The sequence below is a fragment of the Ovis canadensis genome, chromosome 8 (genome assembly GCF_042477335.2).
Source record: "Ovis canadensis isolate MfBH-ARS-UI-01 breed Bighorn chromosome 8, ARS-UI_OviCan_v2, whole genome shotgun sequence".
Lineage (NCBI taxonomy): Eukaryota > Metazoa > Chordata > Mammalia > Artiodactyla > Bovidae > Ovis > Ovis canadensis.
Genome location: NC_091252.1, coordinates 14,852,651 through 14,879,183, shown reverse-complemented (window position 1 = coordinate 14,879,183; position 26,533 = coordinate 14,852,651). Strand labels below are relative to the sequence as shown.

The following is a 26,533-nucleotide window of genomic DNA, read 5'->3' as shown; positions in this document are numbered from 1 at the left end:
GACACGTGGTAGCTCCTCCCGGCTGCCACTGACCCCAGAAGCAGGGTAGCTCCTCTCCGCTGCGCTTAATGCGCCGGCTCTCGCATCCCCCTGCGTGCTTAGTGCGCCGGCTCTTGCAGCCGCCTGCGCTTAGTGTCAAGTAATAGTAATTCTGTGTCAGGTAATAGTAATTCCCTAGCCTGGAAACCATCAAGGTCATTCTTAGCTCCTCTTATTCTTTCTCTTTTATATGCATCTGTTGAGTAGAGGCCAGAGATGATGCTAAATTTCTACAGAGGACAGACTAGACCTCTCAAAACAAAGAATTGTTTGGTCCAAATTGTCAATACAATATCACTGGAATCTAATGACAGAGTAGTCAAATACTTATAAGGGTTACTATCAAAGGGACTGACAGTGATATCAACCTCAAACATCAGCGTGTAGAATTTGAATCCAATGATTTTTGCTCCATAAACTGATGCATGCATGTGGATTAGGACCTAATACATGTATTATTATTTTGTTTACCTTAGCTGATGGGCTAAGATTCATTATATTCCATATAAAGATACATTCTAGTTGTCCAAAAGGATAAACATCTTCCCAACCTCAAGATAGTAAGTTATGGCAGAGCTTGGATTGAAACCCTAGTCTGACAGGATCACCTATTACTCTGGGAGTTTTATAATCTAGTGCAGAAAGATATCTAGTGTTTCCCCCCACTTTGTAGCTATTCCTCTGCATCTCAACCAGCCACTTCCAGTTCTGGCTCCTTTCAGAAAATGGTATGGTGTTTTTTTTGTTATTGTTGTTATGTTGATGTCCTGGAGAAGGAAATAGAATCATTTATTTAGTGAACCGGTAACCAATTTCAGAGTCCCTTTTGGATAAATTAACAAAACAACCTACAGAAGCTTGGGAAGTAGCAGACACTTGGCTAGGTAAAACGTGTGTTAAATGGACTGAATCAACTGCATTATGAGAAAACAATGAAGCTTATTCAGTTTTTAGCTTGTGAATATGAATAATCCTACTTTGCTTTTATTAATATATGCTTCAAAGGCATCTGGTGGTTTTCTAAATAGTATACAAAGGTTAGATATAGTTAAAGCATATAAACAGCAGGCTATACTGATAAAAGTGTAAAATCATTATAAAAGAATGAACAATTCCAAGTTTTTGCCATTAGAAGTTTGAAAGGAATAGACTTTGCAATCAAATCAACATTTTTCACCAACAGATGGCACAAATAATTTTCACCTTTTTTGACTTACCATGCCCACTCGCTCCCCCATACCCTTCAGAGAGGAGAGAGCAAAAATAGAATGTGTATTATTAGTTTAAAAATAGTAGACATGAGAAAAAAAGTTCTAATTTTATTTCTCCTTCTTGGCAGTATAGTTAATTAATATTATCTGAAAATAAAATAATGACTTTCATTAACATGGGTGTTCCCCAGCTTGTAATCTCACCTTACATGTTTGCAGTGTTCTAAGCCAATGAGGCCAAGTTTTGTGTCTCTTTAAGTGATCACATGCAAGCTGTTTATTTTAATAGTATCAGATGTGCTGCCTATAAAAAAATGCATTTAACAGCATCTATATCACTCTATAGCTCTCTCCATTACATTACCATAGAATCCATCTTAAGGAAATGGTGTTCAAAAGATACTTGTGACCATGGAGGAGACTCATGCCTATGCATCAGAATCCCAGTGGGAAATTTATGATATCTTGGTGTTTGGAGATAGCTAAGAGTTTTCTGGGACATCCTACAATCCTATCATTTTACATTTCATTACCTTTGAAAAGATAACTTTTCAATGGGCCAAGGAAATTCAACATATATTTTAACATGCTCTGTACCTTTATCACATCTTTATATTTGGTTAAGCAACATATTGAAATTCAGAAAATATCTCTTAAAAAGATAACAAAGATGTTTCCTAGGGAGAAAATGCAATTTGAACATTAAAAGCAGTGATATATATATATATATATATATATATATATATATATATATATATATATATATCTTAAAGGTTAGTTACTTGTTTTGCTGAAAAATAAGTTCCTAGGCCCTAAAGATGCTGCATTAGGATGTTATGATGTTTGATACAGAACTAAATAAAACCCACAGATGGTATTACTGTCAGAAGATTGGTAAGTCAAGAAAAAAAAAATCCAAATCTATATGAAGTGTCTGTTCCAGGGAGGACAAATTACTACCTCATTCATGAAGCAAAAATGTGTCTAGTATAATTAATCTTCCACAAGCTGGTCGAAGGATCCCCTTAGGGTTTGTTACTTATCAGAGGATCAGGGGCAAATCCAGCCACTGGCAAATTGAATATTCAATCCTGATAACAACCAGGTGAGTCTTGGAAAGAGAAATTTCATGTCATTGAGCCTACACATGACATCTGTTCCTACCAACATGTACTCCTTGCTAATAAGCTTAACGAAAAATCATTGAGTTGGCTGCCCAGTGAGCCAGACTGACATTCACAGAGCTGATCATTAAATCTGCTTGATTATGAAAGCTTTATTTGCAGTGGAGACATTTTTAGCAAACACATTAGTGAAAATATTCTAACACCCAAGACCCATTCTATCTACATAAGCTGTCCTCAAACATCGTTGTCTTCCATCCTCTAATCTTGTTTATTCTAAACAATTGATTGTTCATCAAACTAGTAGCCATTATAAAGGAATCGATGAATCATAAGAATGACTGTTGGAATTTCTGCTTATCATGACTACTTCTTATCTCCTATGCCCTTCAGAGTCACACAAGTGGGACTTTCTCCCAAAACCTACTTCAATAAAGTGTCAGTGTGTACTGCTCAGCAATATGGAAAACAGGATCAAATGCTTTCTTCTGAATCATCTGATTGTAGAGAACTCCACGAGATTGACCTGAGGGTAGAGGCAGGTATGGTAAAGGAAGAGCAGAGCCAAAATTTACAGGAGAAACTTGCTTATGGAAATCACTTGTGCACCTGCTGCTGCTGCTGCTGCTAAGTCGCTTCAGCTGTGTCCGACTCGGTGCGACCCCACAGACGGCAGCCCACCAGGTTCCCCTGTCCCTGTGATTCTCCAGGCAAGAACACTGGAGTGGGTTGCCATTTCCTTCTCCAATGCATGAAAGTGAAAAGTGAAAGTAAAGTCGCTCAGTCATGTCCAACTCCTAGCAACCCCATGGACTGCAGCCCACCAGGCTCCTCCGTCCATGGGATTTTCCAGGCAAGAGTACTGGAGTGGGGTGCCATTGCCTTCTCCACACTTGTGCACCTACCTACATTCAATTTCATATACACAAAATCCAATTGGCATGCTGCTGTTGACCCCAAATTTTATGGCTTGATCAGATGCTACTCAGTTCCTGAAAGGCAGCTCAGGCTCATGGTGTCTTTAATTTTAGAGTTAGGTATTCTGATCTCATTAGAGCTCAAAGGAAGACAAAAGCTTCCTCTCAAGAGGAAATTATTTACTTTCAAACTTTAGAGACATCTGCTATTAATTTCCTACTGAGGTTTGTAAAATTCATTACCCATCATCACAATCTGCCATAAATATTTCAAGAACAGTGCATCTGTGTAGTAATACCAATCATACCAGAGAGCCTTCTTTTGTTCAGGGCATAGTCAAAACTGGCAGCCTTTGGGTCATTCAGCAAGTGGTTGCAATAACATATCCAAATGGATTTTTTGTTACTGTGAAAGTCCTAAGAGTTTCAAGTATCATGCTTTGGAGTATGCAAGGCAAATGCTTTGTGGAACACTTATCTGAAACTTCAATTACATCACTTCATATTCTCTCAGCCTGCATTTTGCTTTTGATATGGCTTTCGCAACCAGTGGCAGCAAACACTCCATTGCCTCAGCTGCATTTGCACAGTCCTTGCTTCTTATCTCTGGGTGCTCCTGATGTGTTGGCGTGGGAGACTTGCAGAGCCTCACTTGGTGTTAACGGGGTGTTTATGTATGGGCAGTCTGGAAGCACAGAGGAATTATGCTCTATGGGCAGCATATAAAAATGTGGAATATATGCTCAAGCAGAAAAGTTTGAGGCATATTGTACTGCTACACAGAAAGTCCAATGTTAACTATATATTTCTTACTTCCTATCCTTGGGCAGCTATGAGGATGTGGTATGGGGCCCTGTGGAAACCCATTCAGGGTTCATGCAGTCACAGTTTAGAAACTTACAAATTTTGACTAGTGGCAGATGGAGCTGATGAATAAATCACCCTCTTGTCTTCCCTTAGGTGGACACTTCTGAGGTACATTCTCTGCAGTTCACAAGGTTGGGTGGAATTGACAAGTCTCAATAAGTTGGCTATTGCTTTTTTCCTGTTTTACTCTCCTTTTCCCCCTTATTTCTGTTTCTTGGGATCACTTTCCAAATAAACTACTTTCACCTTTTTTGTATCCAGCTCTGCATTTCGGAGAGCACCTTCTAAGAAAAAAGGGGATCTTCCATCATGTCTCGGGGCTCTGGGCCATTCCCATTACTTAAGTGGCAAATACCATTTATCTCCTGCTTTCAGACGTGTGTCTTTCAAAGATGTCTCAAGTTCCATTTTCACCATGTTATTTGAGCACAGTGTTCTCACTTGTGTAGATTCACAATGATGCCTTGGATGTGATGAGGTAACTGAGGTTCCCGTGGACTAAATTGTGTCTCAGTGATGATGAGCTGGCAGAGCCCCACTGTGGGATGCTGGATGTGTGCATCTGTCCATGTGAAAGTAAATCACTTCTGGGGTTTCCTGATAACTGTGATAGAAGTGATTAAAAAAAAAGTCCAGACAAATAAATATATTCCAGGTATTCAGAGCCATGGTGATTTGCTGCAAGAGAGAGTTTCCATCTGGAAGAGCAGCTGCAGTTGCATTCACCACCTGATTAAACTATGCTAATCAAATATTACTTCCAACAGTCCTCTGTCTACACAGGACAGTCCAGGTAAATGGTGATATGATAGGAATCATCACTCTTGTTTTCTTTGGTCTTTGGTGGTGATTCCCCCAAAGAGGTGGTATTGGTTTTGGTGTATTATTTTGATAAAGAGGGGACACTCAGGAGGCCTTTCTTTCTTTCTCTTTTTTTTTTTTTTTTTTTTAGTCGGAGTATAGTTGATTTTTGCAGCTGGTAAAGAATCTGCCTGCAATGCAGGAGTCCTGGGTTTGATTTCTGGGTTGAGAAGATCCCCTGGAGGCAACCCGTTCCAATATTCTTGCCTGCAGAATCCATGGACAGAGGAACCTGGTGGGCTGCAATCCATAGGGTCACAAAGAGTCGGATAACACTGAGTGACTAAGCACACAGCACATGAGAGGTCTCTTGAGGGGGAAGGAATTAGGGGCAAATTAGGAGGTTGGGATTAGCATATATGAGCTTCATGGTGGCTCAAATGGTAAAGAATCTGCCTGTAATGTGGGCGATCCAGGTTTGATCCCTGGATTGGGCTGTCCCCTGTAGAAGGGAATGGCAACTCACTCAAGTATTCTTGCCTGGAGAATTCCATGGACAGAGTAATTTGCAGGGCTATAGTCCATGGGGTTGCAAGAGTCAGACATGACTTAGCAACTAAACTATAGTTGATTTACAATATTGTGTTAGTTGCAGGTGTACAGCAAAGTGATTCAGATATACCTGTATCTATGTCTATATCTATCTTCTTTTTCAGATTCTTTTTTCATATAGGTTATTACAGAATATTGAGATTTCTCTGTGCTGCATAGTAGGTCCTTGTTGGTTATCTATTTTATATGTAGTAGTGTGTATATGTTAATCTTAGTGGCTTGGTGTTAGTCCCTCAGCTGTGGCCCCATGGACCATAACCCGCCAGGCTCCTCTGTCCATGGGATTCTCCAGGCAAGAATACTTGAGTGGGTTGCCATTCCCTTTTACAGGGGACAGCCCAATCCAGGGATCAAACCTGGGTCGCCCACATTACAGGCAGACTCTTTACCATTTGAGCCACCAGGGAAGCTCATATATGCTAATCCCAACCTCCTAATTTGCCCCTAATTCTTTCCCCCTCAAGAGGCCTCTCATGTGCTGTGTGCTTAGTCACTCAGTGTTATCCGACTCTTTGTGACCCTATGGATTGCAGCCCACCAGGTTCCTCTGTCCATGGATTCTCCAGGCAAGAATACTGGGACGGGTTGCCTCCAGGGGATCTTCTCAATCCAGGGATTGAACCCAGGTCTCCTGCATTACAGGCAGATTCTTTACCAATTGAACCACCAGGGAAGTCCTCTAAAATTGTAAGCTTTTCTTCATTAGTCAATACTATTTCCTAAATTTAGCTTTTTATACTGCATCCTTAGAAACTAGGGCTATCACAAGATGGGCATGGACTCCTGTGAGGCCCCAAATGAGATGGAATTTGATCAATTTCCATATCACAATTGAGCTAAGAAGATTTGCCTGCCTGAATAACCATTCAAGCCTGCTTCAGTCATGCTGTTTTCTGCTAGAGACTGGCCATATTGTGCTCAAATTCCTAGCCTTTCTGCAGCTGTGACTATGTGACATAGTTCTGGCTAATGGGAATCAGATGTTAGGACTCTACTTCCTGAGAAAAATCTGGCAAAAGACTTCTGAAAAAACAAACAAACAAAAAAAACCACTGACATTTTCTTTTGCCACCTTCTTTTTCTTGCCTAAAGGTAGTTCCCAGAAATACAACACTCTGGTCTGCTACCTTCTAAACTTCTCATTACTTTAAAAAAATGAGTTTGGTGGGCATTTCTCATACTCATGATTCACAGAACTAAGCAGATAGACCACACAATTTATATGAGCCATACTTTGAGCAGTAAGCATGGAGATGAAGCACCTTGGAATAATATAAGTATTTCCTATTTTCCCATTTCACAGTTAGAGGCAGAAGATGCATTGAAAAAAGATAAAAGAAAAATTTACCATATAGACCAGGATATCATTGTAAGTCTTCTTTCCCATTCTATATGAAAGTGACTCTTAGTCTTTACCTGACTCAGATCTGGGATTGGGGAGTGGCCGGGCTCTGTTGCTTTGATGTTAATGTTACCTCTCTGTCATTAGACTTAAAATGTATTTGTTTATGCAAAGCACACAGACCTTAGTTCACTTTGCATCTATTTGAACTTACACATTTCATGTTCAATAATGTTTTCAATAAATTCTTTTTTTAAAAAAATGTAAACTTATTTATTTTAATTGGAGGTTAATTACTTTACAATGTTGTATTGGTTTTGCCATACATCAGCATGAATCCGCCACAGGTATTCAGGTGTTCCCCATCCTGAACCCCACTCCCTCCTCCCTCCCCGTACCATCCCTCTGGGTCATCTCAGTGCCTATTATACAGAGTGAAGTAAGCCAGAAAGGAAAACACCAATACAGTATACTAATGCATATATATCGAATTTAGAAAGATGGTATCAATAATTTCTTTAAACACCATCATTCTAACCACCACTCTCTCCTGCAGTGTATCACGGTAAGCATGCCCAATTCTGTTAAGTAGTACAACTTCACCTCTGCCAGTCCACAATACCTTCATCATCTTTGAAATTAACAAGCCCATTTTAAATGTCCAGCAATTCTATTAATATTCTTGTCATAAAAGAGTTAGCCACTGTGATACTTTTCAAAGATTTAGAAGCCTTTCAGATCCAGTGTATTTTTCTGTGTTATGGCCAAATATTATCTTCTGGATTATGACTGGTACTAATTTGGTCATAACTTGGTATTCTTACCTTCAAATTACAGTAAATTTCACATAATATATTTACGTAACATTTTTCTCCATAAACTTGTGGATTCTTTTATCTTTAGTATAAAAAGGAATTTCTTGCATTTTAAACTTGTTTAGTCTAGTATACCATGAAGTCCATACTTCACTAAGATGATAGCGGAGGTTAAAACTACTTCTATGTACCTCATTGAGCAAACTGAATATAAAATTTCTGGTCAATACATCTATCTCAGTAAATTCAGCCAGATGTAACAATGTTTCTCTGTATTTAGCACCATTGGATCTCATTTTCATACATTTTTACAAATGCTAACTGATATTGACTAGGAAGTAACATATTGAATTTTGCTTGGTGCATAATCCTTTACACTCCAGAGTCTATGAAAAAGGATAACTTGGGAAGGGACGTGGAAGTCTTGAATTGCTTTTGTGTTGCAGACCACTACATTGATACTCATTTTCTCTTTCTACATTAATCTCAGGACCCACTTTTTATAGAAACAACCATATGCCTTAAGGAAAACAGTACCCTTCCATTTTCATCTGGCTTTGTTACATAATCAAGTCCTGCCAATGAGAGGTATAAGTTGCATGGTCTTTCTGAAAAGTTCCTTATAGAATGGAGTTCACTCTTCTCTTGCTGACTGGAATTAGAACTAGGACAATGTGACAGTACACTAAAGATGGGAAATAGAAAGGGAGTTGGAGCTAGTGTGTTGGTGACTATGGAGGACCCATTCCAAGTTCGGATTACCTTTTTGGGACTATTAACACTATTAATAGTTTTAATACTCTTAAGTGAGATAGAAAGTTTTAAAGCACTGCTAATATCTTTTCCTGATAACACAGCTAGACTTAATTCTGTTTCATGTTTCCAGGTGAATATATTGGTAGGGTTGTCTATGGGTGGTCTTCAAGCAAGGCTAAACAACTGTAACTGCCAGGAGACCAGGGGATGGTTTTGTAGACAAAGTGGGCTCAGTCAGGCTGAAGAGTACTTACCATTCAAATGTAGTGGGAGTACTAAGTATATTTGAGGCAAGATGACTGTTTTGTGTGTGTGTGTGTGCAGGGTTTTCCCACATGTTTTAGGTCATTTAAAGTCATTCATACTCAAGTGATAAATGCTAGTAGCATCCACCAGTGAAAGCACCTCCAAATGCTTATGGAAACTCCCTGGGGCTGGCCACATCTCAGGTTGTGAACTATTGCTTTAAACCATGTATAGCTTTCCATGAGTCCTTATGCCAGTTCTTGGTAAATTATTCATTTTTAACATTTACATAAAAGATTTGTCAAAGTTACAATTCAACTGATGTTATAAATTGTCAAGTCAAATGATTGCATGTTAACTTTTATTTATTGCACTTTCAGCCCTGTGGCTACCAGCAATAAGAAATTTGTTTCGCACAATCACAGAAAATTCCTGATTTTCTGACTGCCTGAAAAAAAATAGAACTTTGAATTTGTCATTTTATTTCTGGAGCATCCTAATGCACTTAAAGGCCATTGGTCCATCTCACAGCCCTCATGGTCATCATAGTGCTTTATAGAATTGGATACTGGGTCTTTCAAAGTCTTTCCATCAATGGGCACTTAAAGCCAGGTGACCACAGGTGAGAGTAATGAGCCATCTGTTGGGCCAGACAGTGTTAACAGTTTATAGTATAAGTTATAATCTTACCACCTCAGAACCAAACAGGAAAAATAATTCTAGATATATCCTCCTCCAAGTTCAGCTGTCTGCAACACATACTAGCTTTTTTCTTAAAAATTCATTTTTAAATTGTATTTAAATTAATATTTTGTAGTGGTTTTTGCCATACATTGACATCAGCCATGGGTGTACATGTGTCCCCCATCCTGAATCCCCCTCCCACCTCCCTCCGCATCCCATCCCTCAGGGTCATTCCAGTGCACCAGCCCTGAGCACCCTGTCTCATGCATTGAACCTGGACTGGTGATCTATTTCATATACGATAATATAAATGTTTCAATGCTATTCTCTCAGATCATCCTACCCTCGCCTTGTCCCACAGAGTCCAAAAGTCTGTTCTTTACATCTGTGTCTCTTTTGCTGTCTCACATATAGGGTCATCGTTACCATCTTTCTAAATTTCATATATATGCATTAATATACTGTATTGGTGTTTTTCTTTCTGACTTCTTCACTCTGTATAATAGGCTCCAGTTTCATCCACCTCATTAGAACTGATTCAAATGTATGGAGATTCCTTAAAAAACTGGAAATAGAGCTGCCATACAACCCAGCAATCCCACTGCTGGCCATACACACTGAGGAAACCAGAATTGAAAGAGATACTGCACCCCACTCCAGTACTCTTGCCTGGAAAATCCCATGGATGGAGGAGCCTGGTGGGCTGCAGTCCATGGGGTCGCTGAGGGTCAGACACGACTGAGCGACTTCACTTTCACTTTTCACTTTCACGCGTTGGAGAAGGAAATGGCAACCCACTCCAGTGTTCTTGCCTGGAGAGTCCCAGGGACGGGGGAGCCTGGTGGGCTGCCGTCTATGGGGTCGCACAGAGTCGGACACGACTCAAGTGACTTAGCAGCAGCAGCAGTAGCAGCAGTACCCCAATGTTCATCGTACAAGCTTCTGAATCAATCTGTGCTCCTAGTTGCAACAAACAGAATTCACTCAAGATTGTCTCTGATAAAAAGTAATGTCTGAGAGTTAATCTTAGAAAATGAAGACAGGAACAATCTCCTAACTATACCACAGAGGTTGCTCAGGAAGGAAACCCCATGGAGGTCGCTTAGCCCAGTACAGACACATTAGCAGTTCCAATGACGCTGCGGACAGGACTCCAAAGCTCCACCATCACCATTCCTGAAAACAGATTCCGCTGGGTGCCCAGGTTAGTTACTCCTTCTGAGCTGGTTTCACATGGGTGTGCCTAATAAAAGAATTTTTCCATGATGAATACATTTTTTTTTTTCAGAATCTTTCTTTCAAGCTTGTGCTTGAGGTAGATTACTATATTACTATCAATCAGGATCTTCATAATCTTTGCTAGCTGGAGGGTGATTTTCATATTTTAACAGCTTTATTATCCTTTAAAAATATGTAATACTTTGAATACTATATTACCATTGTCTCATTTGTATATTTCATCTGGATTTTCGTGCTTTTCTCCACACCAAAATTTCAATTGCAGTGTTTCCTGAATTCTTTATTAAAATTTTCATATTTATTGAGTCCCTAAACCATTTTGTCATCTTTACTACACTTATATTCCCAGCTATGGTTCATGTTTTTCCTAATTTATTTTCCATCTTATGTAGCTAAATTTATAATATTTTCTTTTATGATGTTTTCTACTGTTTTTATCCTGCACAGGATACTATTTTATTAAATGATCAATTCTTTTTCAAGGCGCACATTTTTGTTGTGGCTAATTCCTTTAATGTGCTTTTGAATTTTATTTCTTAACAATTTAGAATTCTTGTGTTACAGTCTAAAATGAACTTGGTCAGGGTAGCTTGGTATACTGTTTTTACCCTGTTTTGATATCAGAAACCGTCTTGTAACTAAACTTTGTTGACTTCTGTCTTCTTTTTAATGCACTGGAGCAGTTATTTATAATATTTATTAACATCTTATGCCACATTCTAAGGGCATTTTGCTCAGATAGTTTACGAAGATAATTCTTGAGGCATTTCCATGTCTTAACCATTATTTATTCAATTTTTGTAATGCAATTTTATAGACAAATAGAAACTTAAATTTTTTAGAGGAGAGCAGTAATTTTCTTACTTTAATGTGAATAAGTATGACTTGATAGATATACAGATTCCTGGCTTCTTCTCCAAATATTCTGACCCATTAGCTCTAATTCTGATAGACCTAAACTTTTGTACCTTTAATATTCCAGGAAATTCTTAAATAGAAGAGCTGAAAATTGTGCCTTGAGAAATACAGGGATAAATTTCCTATACACTCTTACAAAAGCTGTCTCCTTATGCAGGTCATTTTATCTTTTATCTCATTCCTAATTTGATTTTCTTGCATTTGTCTTTTCTCTTATTTGGAATTGCCAGGGGTTATTGCTAACTTCTCATAAATATAATTTATTGTATTCATTTATATTTGTATTCCATTTTATAATTTACTGATTTCCTCTTTGGGTCTTATTATGTTATCCTTTATTTATATTTGTTTTGTTTTTCTCAGAGTTGAACATTCAGTATATTTGCTTTATTTCTGTTTAAAAATTAAAATATTGACTGTAATGATTTTAAGTTTGGTGTTTTCATCTCCCATAAGATCTAACATGATATTCTAATTTTAGCTACTTTGTAAAATTCTGGAATCATAATTTTGAATTTTATGTAATATAATAGCATTTAACAGTTTTTTCTTAAGTTTTAATTGCTTATTATCCCATTGTTTCTGGTTTCTGGTTTATTGTATGGTGGAGAAATATTATAGTTCATATGATTTACTTTTTCAGGAAATTACTAATGTTGTCCTGTGGCTTAATATGCCATCCATTCTTTTTACATAGGGATTGCTTGAGAAGAAAACTTTAATTTTTTAAAATGAATTTCCAAGTTTACTATATTATTTGCATTCTTTGTATTTCATATATTACACACATATTATGCACACTTGTTTGGGCTGTAGTTTAAGAACTCTCACAAAACTTTCTATTACTATTTTATTTGCTTTCTATGAGTTTTTACAGTACATAATTTGAATCATTTTTATTTCGTTGTAATCTTTCTTAAAAATCATGATAAACTCTTCCTTTTCATGGCATGCAGGCCAATATAAATGAAAATGTAAACTCACTTTAGTTTTCTAACTTAAAAAAATATTGAAATATAGTTGATTTATAATGTTGTGTTAGTTTCAGATATATAGCAAAGTGATTCAGTTTTACATATACACTTGTGTTGTTGTTGCTTTTATTTAGTCACTAAATCATGTCCGATTCTTTTGCAACCCCTTAGACTGTAGCCCACCAGGCTCCTCTGTCCATGGGATTTCCCGGGCAAGAATACTGGAGTGGGTTGCCATTCTCTTCTCTGGATATATGTGTGTGTGTGTGTGTGTGTGTGTGTGTGTGTATCTATTAGATTCTTTTCCATTATATTTTATTTATTATTTATTTATTTTTTACCATTTATGTACAGTTTATTTTTTTATTTTTATTTTTTATTTTCTAAAGCACTTTAGTACCTTTTTAAATGTATTTTATTTCATTTTTTAAAAAAATTTATATTTTTATTTTATTTTACTTTACAATACTGTATTGGTTTTGCCATACATTGACATGAATCCACCACATGTGTACATGCATTCCCAAACATGAAACCCCCTCCCACCTCCCTCCCCATAACATCTCTTTGGGTCATCCCCATGTACCAGCCCCAAACATCCTGTATCCTGCATCAGACATAGACTGGCAATTCGTTTCTTACATGATAGTATACATGTTTCAATGCCATTCACCCAAATCATCCCACCCTCTCCCTCTCCATCAGAGTCCAAAAGTCCGGTCTACACATCTGTGTCTCTTTTGCTGTCTTGCATACAGGGTAATCATTGCCATCTTTCTAAATTCCATATATATGTGTTAGTATACTGTATTGGTGTTTTTCTTTCTGGCTTACTTTGTATAATCGGCTCCAGTTTCATCCATCTCATTAGAACTGATTCAAATGTATTCTTTTTAATGGCCGAGTAATACTCCATTGTGTATATGTACCATAGCTTTCTTATCCATTCATCTGCTGATGGATATCTAGGTTGTTTCCATGTCCTGGCTATTATAAACAGTGCTGCTATGAACACTGGGGTACATGTGTCTCTTTCAATTCTGGTTTCCTTGGTGTGTATGCCCAGCAGTGGGATTGCTGGGTCATAAGGCAGTTCTATTTCCAGTTTTTTAAGGAATCTCCTCACTGTTCTCCATAGTGGCTATACTAGTTTGCACTCCCACCAACAGTGTAGGAGGGTTCCCTTTTCTCCACACCCTCTCCAGCATTTATTGCTTGTAGACTTTTGGATCGCAGACATTCTGACTGGTGTGAAGTGGTACCTCATTGTGGTTTTGATTTGCATTTCTCTGATAATGAGTGATGTTGAGCATCTTTTCCTGTGTTTGTTAGCCATCCGTATGTCTTCTTTGGAGAAATGTCTATTTAGTTCTTTGGCCTATTTTTTGATTGGGTCATTTATTTTTCTGGACTTGAGCTGCATAAGTTGCTTATGTATTTTTGAGATTAGTTGTTTGTCAGTTGCTTCATTTGCTATTATTTTCTCCCATTCAGAAGGCTGTCTTTTCACCTTGCTTATAGTTTCCTTTGTTGTGTCCATTATATTTTATCACAAGATACGAGCACAGTTCCTTTAGCTACACAATAGGTCCTTTCTAGTTTTTGATAGTGTATAGTATAACCTGCTTTTAAAAACATTCTGACTTATCACCGTTACATCATCATTCTTACATTGCATATCTGACAGTGGGCACATACTGTACTATCTTTTAAAGTACTGCTCACTTTAAAAGGGCAGCTTTTTTATTTTTGGCAATTTCTTCTTTGTACCCTCCAAACGTATCTTTCCAATGGGGGTGCCATTTGCTGTGTTTTGTCTGGATAGTCAGAGTTGCTTTGCACAGCAGTTGGCCCTGACGAAAGCAAGGCTAACCTGAGTCCTTCCACAGAAAGTTTTGGAGTAGAACTGTGTCAAAAGATAATGTTAAATAATAATCTTTGATATCTGATGCATAAAATGTGTTAGAGTGACAATCATATGAGTTATGAACTATGGAAAGAGTGAAGGCCTATGTTTCCAGATCTTCAGAAAAGATGCTAGTCTCAGAGAAGAAATGGGGCAAGCAGAAAGCAGTGGAGACAGATGAAAATGTGGTCCTGTTGGTGTTTGGCCCCTGAGCTCCTGATGTCCCTGAGTTCCAGCTGTTTCTCTGACCTTATTGAAGCTGTGTTGGCTATCCAGTCAATTCTCTAGACTGAACAGGAAAAGAGGGCTTCTGATTGGGGACAGCAGAGGTTGAAGGGCCCTCTAAATTCTTTAGAAAAAAAATCTCAAGAATAACATGTTGGTTAAAACTTTGTATGCTCAAAGGTTATTGTATGACCCAGTAACAGTCAGAAAGCAAAGTAAAAAGACACACATTCTACTTTCTGTTAAAAAGCACACTTTCTAACAACATAGGGCACTTTGGCCAAAAGTGGGTTTTTCAATTTTTTCCACTGACTCCATGGAGGAAACTTATTCTAGGACTTTGAGAAATATTATGAGAGTGTTATTGTTGCTTTTCTTTCTTTCTTTGCCTTTTCTATGTACTTAGCATATGTTAAAGTTAGTTTGAAAGAGAACACTGTAAACCAAATAATATCATAGGTATCACACCTTGTTTGCTTTATCATTTATATAGCTGCTTCAGCCTTCCCTTATCCCATTCTCCATGTCTATTTAGGCAAAGAGTATTCAGTTTAACTGCTTTTTCTTTCATTATAGTATATAAACTGAAATGTGGATCATTTGCTTCTTAAAAAGCTGATAGGTTGAGGATGTTTAAGATGGTATAAAAAATACTGCAAATTTATTAGATGAACAGAATTTATTCATCCTTTGTTGTTGTTGTTCAGTTGCGAACACATGCCTGCCTGTTTGCAACTCCATAAACTGCAGCATACTAGGCTTCCCTGTTTTTCACCATCTCCTGGAGTTTCCTCAGATTCATGTCTATTGAGTTGGTGATGCCATCCAACCATCTCATCTCTGTCATTCCCTTCTCCTCATGTTTTCAATCTTTCCGAGCATCAGGGTGTTTTCCAAAGATCTGCTCTTTGGCATCAGGTGACCAGAGTACTGGAGCTTCAGCTTCAGCATCAGTACTTCCAATAAATATTCAGGGTTGATTTCTTTTAGGATTGACTTGGTTGATCTCCTTGCTGTCCCAGGGACACTCAAGAGTCTTCTCCAGCAAGACAGTTTGAAAGCATCAATTTTTTCATGCTCAGCTTTCTTTATGGTCCAACTCTCACATCCATACATGACTACTGGAAAAACTATAGGTCTGAATGTAAGTATCTTTGTCAGCAAAGTGATGTCTCTGCTTTTTAATATGCTGTCTAAGTTTGTCATAGCTTTTCTTCCAAGGAACAAGTGTGATTTAATTTCATGCTTTAATTGCACTGAATACATTTCTGAAAATAAGGATGAGCAGCTCTGATCTTAAATAACTCCATCTAGAAGTACCAAGGGTACTTTTATTTGAAATGCAACCATAGTTGACCCATTGTATTAATAGTTCACTACCATTTGACATAAACAATGAAGTTTCACTAAAAGCAAAGCATTGTGTCATTTAAATTCAGAAAAATGTGCAATACTATAAAAAATTAGAAACCCTGATTGATACAGATCTGAGTCCTATTGTTAACCACTTATATAATAGTTGTAGCTCAATAAGGAAAAAAAAGAAAAAAAGATTAAACAAAAAATAACATCCACTTTATTGCAGTTTGGTAAATGAGGGGTATAATCTATAAATGGAAGATGTCACATAATTTATTTTCAGAATCATATTGCTCTTGAACACTGCTATAAATACAATATCTTAGTAAAATGTTATGTAAAACTCATGTCTGCATAACTTTTACTTTTTTTCCTGTGATTTAAAAAGTAAAGACACAACGTCTAGGAAAGTTAATTTGTAAGGCCGTAATAATTATAAGGACTCAACTGGGAAAATAGTTTACTATATTGGCTTTCTAAGCCAAGTATCCTTAACTTGTGTTAGATTATTTAAGAGATCCTCTAATTTGGAAGGGAGGAAATGCATGTTTATAGTCATTAATACCTAATTGAAATTTAGGTCTCTTCCTTTATTACCTAGGCAACATATTTCAGTAATATTAGTGGTATCTATGATTTTGTTACCAGAAGAAATTATAAGTATTTTTATAACATAAAACTCAAAATACTGTTATAACTATTTTAAACTACCTGCTCTATCTCATAATTGAATGTGTTTATAAAACAGTGTATACATCACTACACCACAAATTCATTTTCTAATAATATTTTGGTTCCTGCATCTCAAAATAAAAAGTTTTATTTTATAATTCTATATATTTTATGCATTTCAAATATGTTAAAGAAGTGGTCCATGAATAACAACAACAGAACAGTAAGAATTTTTGTTGCAATGCCATGTAAGGGAAAAAATTAAGGAAAAGAAAGACTAGTAGAATGAATTTTTTCCCATTTTTTTCCAATATTTCTTAAAAAGTGAACAAAATGAAGTTTTTGGAAGAAAAAATATATTATGGGGTAACTATATTTCCTGCTTTGCCTAGGATAGTCCTGGTTTTCCTAGAGTAATTATTAAAGCATTCCATTTTACACCCAAAAGTATCTTGGGTTGATGATAAAGGATACCAGCAAGGTACATATTATGTCCTTAAACTCACAAGGGAGAAGGTTTGGCATTGATTTAATTTAGAGGATTAATAAATGGAAATTTCTTCCTTAAGTTTTCTTCCTTTATTACAAGATTTTCCATTTCTTATATGTGAAAAGACATATAAGTTGTGAAAAGACAACCAAAGAATAAAATTTATTACCTTTGACACTTAGAATATTGGAAAGCAAAGGCAGAATCTTAGTAAATATTTGTTTAATTAAAAGCTGTTTTAATAGAAAAGGAATATTCACTAATTTATTCCACATTGCTTCCATCTCTAGTTTAAAATAATGCACACAACAGCCATCATCTAAAATAAAGAATAATCATAAAAAGCCATGCAGATAGAGTATGGTCTATTATTCATTTTGGGGTATTACTCAGAAATCTGAGGCAGGCTAATGGTTTATTAGGAAATGTCCGAGGAAAGCAGAAAAAACAGTTTATGCAACAATGGTAATATTTCATCATCAAGAAAAAAAGTACAATGGCAGAGATTGGCAAGATGACACAAATAAGTGGGCCCACCTATTGTGCCTTTCCCTTTAACTATCAGATTGTCCTGCCCTAATGCTTGTGGGAAGAGAATTTACATGTGCAATCTACTGACTAGCTTGAATTCATATACATCTTTGACAATTAAATTGTAGACACCACATTTCACACTTACAGTACTTACTTAAGGCAACTTACTGTTGCCTTAAAGTAATTTTTTGTTCTCTCATTTTGGCTTTAATTAAGAATGGATCATTCTTATTTCACTCTTTCTAATTTAGATATCTTTTAGTGAAGCATCTGAGGTGGAAGCATCTTTCAGTGAAGCATCATGTCACTCAATGGACATGAGTGAGCAAACTCTGGGAGATAGTGAAGGACAAGGAAGCCTGGTGTGCTGCAGTCCATGGGGTCACAGAGAGTTGGACACGACTTAGTGGCTGAACAACAACAAGCTAAACTTACAAGGGATAAATCTATATATCATGATTGCTTTAAAATTGGAATAAAGATATTCCAAAGTGGAATTTCCTTGGTGGGAAATTGTAAATAATTTTTAAAAAGAAATTAGCATTATTTTATGAAATGAATTTGAAAAGAGAGTTATTTTAAAATAAATTGTCTTAAAAATAAAGAAAAAGTGTATTAAAAAAAATAAAAAAGCAGCCACAGCAGAGTGTAAATAAAATATTCTATAAAATGGAGTCAGGGATATTTTGATGAAATATTGAGGAAGACAGTAGAAATATGCCTTTGAGCAACACTAGCAGTAACACAGCTGAATTTTTGCTTTGTTTTATATTCTGTATTCAAATAATTAAACCCTTGAGAAACAAGAGAAGACAAAAGAATTAGAGTATATCACAACTGAACAAATTTAAAATATATACCTACACAATGAAATTTGCCTCAAAATGTTTGTACAGTTCACTATTGCATCATTGAATTGAACATCAATCCCAAAATATTAGCACATGAAGTTTTCCTTAAGTTATATTTCTAGGGCACCCAGATGAAGACATTAAGCATGTACAGTTGTCACGAGGCCATCACTAGTATTTATGATTTCTGACCCTATGAATCATTACATATTTCATTTGCTCTGAGCCAGTATTTCAGGTGACTGAGATTGTTTTCATGATGAGGTGAATCAAACAACAATTTCTGGGGAAGAGAACTAATTGGTGGTCTTATCTCTATGATGTTTCTGTGGTATTTCTGAACTTTCTGGAGTCTCCCACTAAGTTTTACTGTTAGATTAGGAGGAACCCTAGGTAAGACTTCGGATTTTAAAAATATTACAGCCTTACTTCAAGCAGACTTTTTTTTCCCTTGAAGAGATCAATAACCCTGTATTTTGCATCTTTGTTTTGCAATAAGAAGAGCTTGAGCTGGACAAATGGAAGCAACAGCCCCACTTCATTGAAACTATTGTAGAGTCCCCTGATAGAAGAACTTACCTGTGTATTATAAAATCTCCTGGGGGGATTCTAAGACAAGAGAGTTGGACATAAAGCCATAAATGAAACCACTAACTTTGAGGGATTCACTAGGTATGAGAGTGAGAGGTATACAACCTGCTTCTATTCTTTGTTTTTATATTCCAGGTCTGGTCCAGGGAATACACACATAGGACAGCACCCTGATTTTATCAAATGTTATCTTCCATCTTATTTCCATTCAGACAGCTTCAACTTTCTGTAAGGTCAGCTGATTTGGGGTGATAAGGTACACAGTTAGCAGTAAATTCCATGAGTATTAAGCTTAATAAGTTAATTAATTTGTCTGCATGAAATTAGCTCTTTGATCAGCCACAATGCTGTGCATAAGGCATTCAGCAAACCCAGAGGTGGGACTGATGGGAAAAGCATGTCACAAATGGAAGGAAAAGCTAATCTAGAGTAAATATTTGGTCCAGTTAGGGAAAATTATTCTTCCTTTCATGATGGTAAAGGTCTAATGTTCAGTCCACAATCGGATAGCTAGCTAGCTCCCTAGGAAGTAATAATTTTACTTTCTTTTACTGGTGCTGGAAAATTGAATACTCAGCAGAAAGGGGACCCAGTGGGGCCATGGAGTGGGGAAATATTTGTTGTTACACTGTCTCTGACCTTGCCATCAAGGTCATGGAATCCTTGAATCCAGAGTTTTCAGAGTTCCCATTGCACTGGGAGCCTTTCGGTAAACATTCACAGGGTACATCCTTGCACTCTGAATGCATCCCAAAAGTTCCATGCACATGCTTCTTTCCAAAACATCCTAGAAACCCACTCCTGATACCAATTTTTCCAAGTTCTTTTCTGTCCAAACCATTATTCACCACTTTCTCATGTAGATCCTCATCTTTGTCTTTTCTAGCCATCTTCTCTTTTGCTAAAAGAATTAGATGCCATATAATTCAACTTGTGAGTGGAGCTGAAGTTCCTCAACTCTTGAATTCCTGTTGCCAGAGTGCTATGTAAGGTCTTCAGGAAATCATTTGGCTCTTACTGACAGAGTGTCCCTCTATCAGCAGTTGTGGTTTGAGGGAGCAGTGGACACAGTGGGAGCGTGAACTGCTCGTGAAAGTAACACGCTTGTGCTTTCAGATACTGTCCACAATAACATTTTATGATTTAGTTCAAGGAACATGCCTGATTTTTCTGCTTTGTAACATTTGATAACTCCCAGTTCACAATGGGCAGCTCAAATTACTGTGGTACTTAGCTCTATAATCAGGCATTCAATCTCTACAGGGTTCAGCAGCAAGCCAATAATTATTTCTCTAAGGGAAAATAATTACTTGGGAATTACTTGTAACCTGGCTTTATGCAAAACATAGAATTCTCCATGTCATGTCTCATCACAAATGCCACATAACTTCCAGGTATGCCACAGGTACTATGAATAATGCTGAATTTCATAGTCATAAGGTCCTAGTTTAAAAAAAAAAGTATATATAGTCATACAGCCCAAATCAGTTAAAATATCTACTGTTTTCTATTTTTCTCTTAATAGTAGAATTTTGAGCTACTCAATAAATGAACCAGAGCAGCACACCCTAGACAATTATATTTTTCTGCAAAATACAAAAGGATGTATCATATGTGGTGTCTCTTTCATAGTGGTAAAGCGTATGAGGTTCTTCAAACTAAAATGAATATCCTGAATTTTCCAGGCTTCTAAATTCCCCAGAACATTACTGAGGTATCAGGACCCTGACTTTTAATCAGAATCATCTCCCACCTTCTGGCAATAGGAACTTACCACGTCATCTTGCAGACCTGCTGTTTTCTATTTACCAGGTTCTATCAGACTTATGTAATCAAGGTTGCAAAGCCTCATACAGATTTGAGAAGAAGATAAAAGGATTTGAGAGGTAAAGAGCCACTAAAGCAAATTAATGAAGATATAATATTACTCTTATTAAACTAACACAAAGACTGGTGTTTACTGACCTTTGAGATGGAGAAATAATACATGTTTATAAATATAAAATGTTTAAATATATAAAATGCAAAATGATAATGCATATAATATAAAATACCATCAGCAAGTGGAATTGCTAAGTAGTTGAATTTATGACAGTCCACTCATTCTCTAAGATCTACCTATCTTCTGCTCAAGACAACAGGTACATTAACTCATGATGTGTTTGGAATTATCACTTCTATATATATTGTCTTCACTGGTGGCACTAATCTCCAGGACTCAGCCAGACATGTGATATTGTGATTTGTTTTACTTTTTTGAAATGAAATATGTGATGGTTAATTTTATGAATCAACTTGACTGGGAACGGGATACCCCGATACCTGGTAAGATACTTTTCCTGGGTATGTAAGGGTGTTTTTTTCTTTGAGGGTGTTTCTGGAAGAGATTAGCTTCTGACTGAGTAGACTAAGTAAAGAAAATCCACCCTTACCAGTGTGGGTAGGCATCAGACAACCCACTGAAGACTGAAATAGATAAAATTTGAAGAAAGGGTGAATTTCTTCTCTCTTCTTGAACGGAGATATCAGTCTTTTCCTGTTGTCAGACATCAAAACTGCTGGTTCTTGGGATTTGTGTGTCTCTGTGTGTGCTCAGTCGTGTTCAGCTCTTTGTGACTCCATGGACTATAGCCCACCAGGTCCATGGAATTTTCAGGAAGGAATGCTGGAATGAGTTGCTTTTTCCTAGTCCAGGAGATCTTTCCAACCCAGGGATCCAACCTGTGTCTCTTGTGTTTCTGCATTCCTAGGCAAATTTCTTACCACTGAGCCACCATGGAAACCCTTCTAGGACTTAGGACTCCAGAAATTATTCTATTGTTCCCCCCAGTTCTCAGGCCTTCAGGCTTATATTGAGTATACCATCAACTTTCCTTGTTCTCCGGCTTATGAACAGGATACTGTAGGACTTCTCAGTCTCCACATGTGAGTCAATTACTATAATAAATCCTATTTCTGTATGTATGCATGTATCTATCATCTTCTGTTCAGCTGGAGAATCCTAATAGGAGAAGTGAGGATCATAATCGTCCACTTGGCTCTTTCAACCATGTTAACCACAGGACAGAGAGTTATGAAACTCTCTCAGTTGCTGATTTTATTTATTCTCATCTTAATTCAGGGGCCAGAGTAACAACTACTTGTTTAGTCACACAGCCAATGGGCCACATAAACACACTTAATATAGTCCTCATTTAGCAGATGATTTCAATAAATTACCCCTTTGACCAATGGATTAGAGTGTTCTATCTTCCTAGAGATATTAGTATAGAGACAGGGATAATCCAAATTGACCATGAAATATATGGATTTTTCTATTTTGGGTGAATGAGTGCTCTTGTAAATGTCTTTTGGACCTTTTGGAGAAAATCAGGATAAAATCTGTAGCTCAAGATTCTGTTATTAGAACAAGATCTTTCTTCAATCGTGTCCATGATTTAATGTGTACAATTCTGTTCTCTATGCTCCACTAACATCTTACCCTGGGGTAAATTATTATAAGATCAAGAAGCTTTTAATAAACTTGCCTAATACTAATATTATTTTTCATCTCATTACTAAGAAATCAATCATATTTGAATTACAAAGGATAAACTGGAAATCACATTAATGTGATTCTGTCATTTAAGTGCTATCATAACAGAATTAATTAAATGTAATTTTAAAATGGAATGAAGAAAATCCAAAATTTCTTTTAGACAGTCATAATACACAGAAAAGATTTAAAATTCTGTTCAGTGGATTGACAGGTCAACAAAACAGCCAAACAAGCCACTCTTAATACTGATTTACCAATTATCTCTAAAAGTGTTACCCTTTGCCTCTGTCACTTGGTTAATATCTAAGCAGGATTTCCATCAGTGATTCTTAATTGGAAAAGAAAAATCTCACTCATGAAGACATCAAGTAATTAAATATGTATATTTTATGTTAACAACTTAGACACTGCAAGTATCTATTTACAACTTGGCTCAAATGCTTAAAAGAGGAAAAATTCTGCCTTTCATTAATTTATGCTAGATAATATTATTTTTTATGTTTAAAGATGATAAGATGCTATTCTAGAAAAATTTCGTTAGAAGGCAACATGTTATATCAGAGAGTCCAAATTTGGCATAGGGGATCTGCCACTGGCTTTGTTGTTTATTTTATTTTTTTGACTCAGGCAAAAGATTTAACTTTTCTGAGCTTTCATTTATGAATCTTCAATTAGAAATAGAAATGCTTATCATGTAGGTTCATAAATCTTGTGTAAAGAGTATGTGGCTACAGTTTGGTACATAGTAAAGTAGGTATTAATTATATGATTTAAATAGACAAATTATGAGATCATGGATTCATAAAGATATATTTTACATTAGTTAGTTAGTTCAGTCGGTCAGTCGTGTCCTACTCTTTGCGACCCCATGAATCGCAGCATGCCAGGCTTTCCTGTCTATCACCAACTCCCTGAATTCACTCAGACTCACGTCCATCGAGTCCGTGATGCCATCCAGCCATCTCATCCTCTGTTGTCCCCTTCTCCTCCTGCCCCCAATCCCTCCCAGCATCAGAGTCTTTTCCAATGAGTAAACTCTTCGCATGAGGTGGCCAAAGTACTGGAGTTTCGGCTTCAGCATCATTCCCTCCAAAGAAATCCCAGGACTGATCTCCTTCAGAATGGACTGGTTGGATTTCTTTGCAGTCCAAGGGACTCTCAAGAGTCTTCTCCAACACCACAGGTCAAAAACATCAATCCTTCGGCACTCGGCTTTCTTCACAGTCCAACTCTCACATCCATACATGACCACTGGAAAAACCATAGCCTTGACTAGACGGACCTTAGTTGGCAAAGTAATGTCTCTGCTTTTGAATATGCTATCTAGGTTGGTCATAACTTTTCTTCCAAGGAGTAAGCGGTTTTTAATTTCATGGCTGCAGTCACCTCCTGCAGTGATTTTGGAGCCCCCAAAAATAAAGTCTGACACTGTTTCCCCATCTATTCAGTTCAGTTCAGTTCAGTCACTCAGTCGTGTCCGACTCTTTGCAACCCCATGAATCACAGCATGCCAGGCTTCCCTTGTCCATCATCAACTCCTGGAGTTTATCCAAAGTCACATCCATCGAGTCAGTGATGCCATCCAGCCATCTCATCCTCTGTTGTCCCCTTCTCCTCCTGCCTCCAATCCCTCCCAGCATCAGAGTGTTTTCCAATGAGTCAACTCTTCGCATGAGGTGGCCAAAGTACTGGAGCTTCAGCTTTAGCATCATTCCTTCCAAAGAAATCCCAGGGCTGATCTCCTTCAGAATGGACTGGTTGGATCTCCTTGCAGTCCAAGGGACTCTTAAGAGTCTTCTCCAACACCACAGTTCCAAAGCATCAATTCTTCAGCGTTCAGCCTTCTTCACAGTCCAACTCTCACATCCATACATGACCACTGGAAAAACCATAGCCTTGACTAGACAGACCTTAGTTGGTAAAGTAATGCCTCTGTTTTTCAATATGCTATCTAGGTTGGTCATAACTTTTCTATAAACACCTTTAAAAACAGAAAGGGAAGGTACCTTTAGTATATATCTTTGTAAAGCCTTGAGGCAGCAATCTCTCCTTCCATGTTCTACCCACATTTCAATTACCCTTTATGAATGACTGTGCAGAGTCACACTGAGGCTTAATTGATACTGGGTGTTGGGGGACACTCAGCAGTTGTTGAATATGTGGAGAGAGGGATCCAGGACCATGACCAGTGGCTTGTATACCATCTTTAACTGACAGATCAATAATTTTAGCCATTTTAAATTTGGGTCTTTGGAATAAGATTTAATCTGAAGGAAGAATTCTTTGCTGCCCATATTTTGAAAACCTCTAGCCAAGACCATTTCATCTTGGCCTTTTGAGGATAACAGATACTAGTTAAAAACCACAAGCAAGAGACAGATGGATGTCATTTCCCATTTCTCCGTTAAATAGCTACTCTACTTTTATATAATAGTTGGATGTTAAATTGAGTCTGACCTGAGCACAAAGCCATGGTGAATGTGTCATGTGTATTTTGTCCCTATAAAGGAAACTTATTTTTTGTTCTAGTGTTTCCCCTTATATTAAAATGAAGTAAATTACTGTACTCTCATCATTCAAAATGCATTGTTTATTTTTAAATGTATATTTTTCTTTTTACAATCCCCAAAGCTTTTAAATCTCCATTTCCTTTCTCCATGTGTTTAAATAATAACTGCCAATTACATAACATCCCCAATTTGTTTCTACATTCCCTGATCTTTTTTAAAAAAATGCCTGCTTTGTCCAGCATTTTACTGCTTCTCTTCCAAACAGTTCAGGTGTATATTTTTCTTCCATTTAGCATTTTATAAAATAGCATTTTATAACGTGGACTTGGTCTTTTTTTCTTCTGAAAATGAACAAGTGTGTGCTAAAATAAGAGGTCTGGGTCTCAAGGGAAAGGAACACAACACTCTTGCAACCAGTCCCCACTCTATGGATGAGAGGCCACAAACACTCCCCTCTCCCCCCAACCTCCACCTGTAGGGCACCTCAGGACACCACAGCTTTCAGAAACATCTTTACCTCCTCCTCATGGTTCTGGGAAAACTGCACTGGCTAGACAATTGCAGCAGGACTTTTCCAGGGCTCTGATTTTTGGCACAGATTTTCTTTTTTCAGGGAAGATAATGTCTTTGAGTTCAATCTTGACTTCCTGGAGGAAGCTCATGAATGGAACCAGAACAAGAAAAACAATGAGGAATAGCATATCCCACATTATTATTGATGATGCCAAATGAATCTCTAGGCAGTCAATGCATTTCAGATCCAACAAAATAATTTTCAGGCTGGAAATGGATGTTGTTAGTTATTAGGCCAGACACATTCATCGAGTCCCAAGAGAGAAAATACTATAAATGAAAGAACAGTAGCAATATGATTTTATAGTGTGCTGCATGCCCAAAACCAAGCAGAGCCAACAGAAACCAAGATACACATGTGGTTTGCCTGTCCTTCTGAAGACGGACTTTCCAAAACGAGGGCCGCATTGTGGCTTCACTAATGAGAGCTCCTTAAAAGAAGGGGTGCTTGTCACCATAGCTATTAACGGTCTCTCTTACAAGCGTCCATAATATTCCAAAATCAGTTTTTACTTCAATTTCTGGTATTTATTCTTCGTTCAGTTGTAGTCAGAGCTCTGATTTTAGTGTAAATAGTCAAACTTGAAAGTTTTTGAGTAGAGGTCATTAAATTTCTCTTCAACAAGTGTTTGTTAAAGGGATCTGATGCTGGGAATTCTGCTGATTTGATTAAACACAGTCCCTTTCTCTGGGTAAAGAATTAATTTGAAGCTGAAACTTAAGAACACAGCCAAGAACA

General features: G+C 37.2%; 1 pseudogene; it reads left to right on the top strand.

The window, feature by feature from the left end:
* The first annotated feature begins 68 nt into the window (after positions 1-68).
* Positions 69-26,261, top strand: LOC138445179 (NEDD4-binding protein 2-like 1; annotated as a pseudogene).
* The last annotated feature ends 272 nt before the right edge of the window (positions 26,262-26,533 follow it).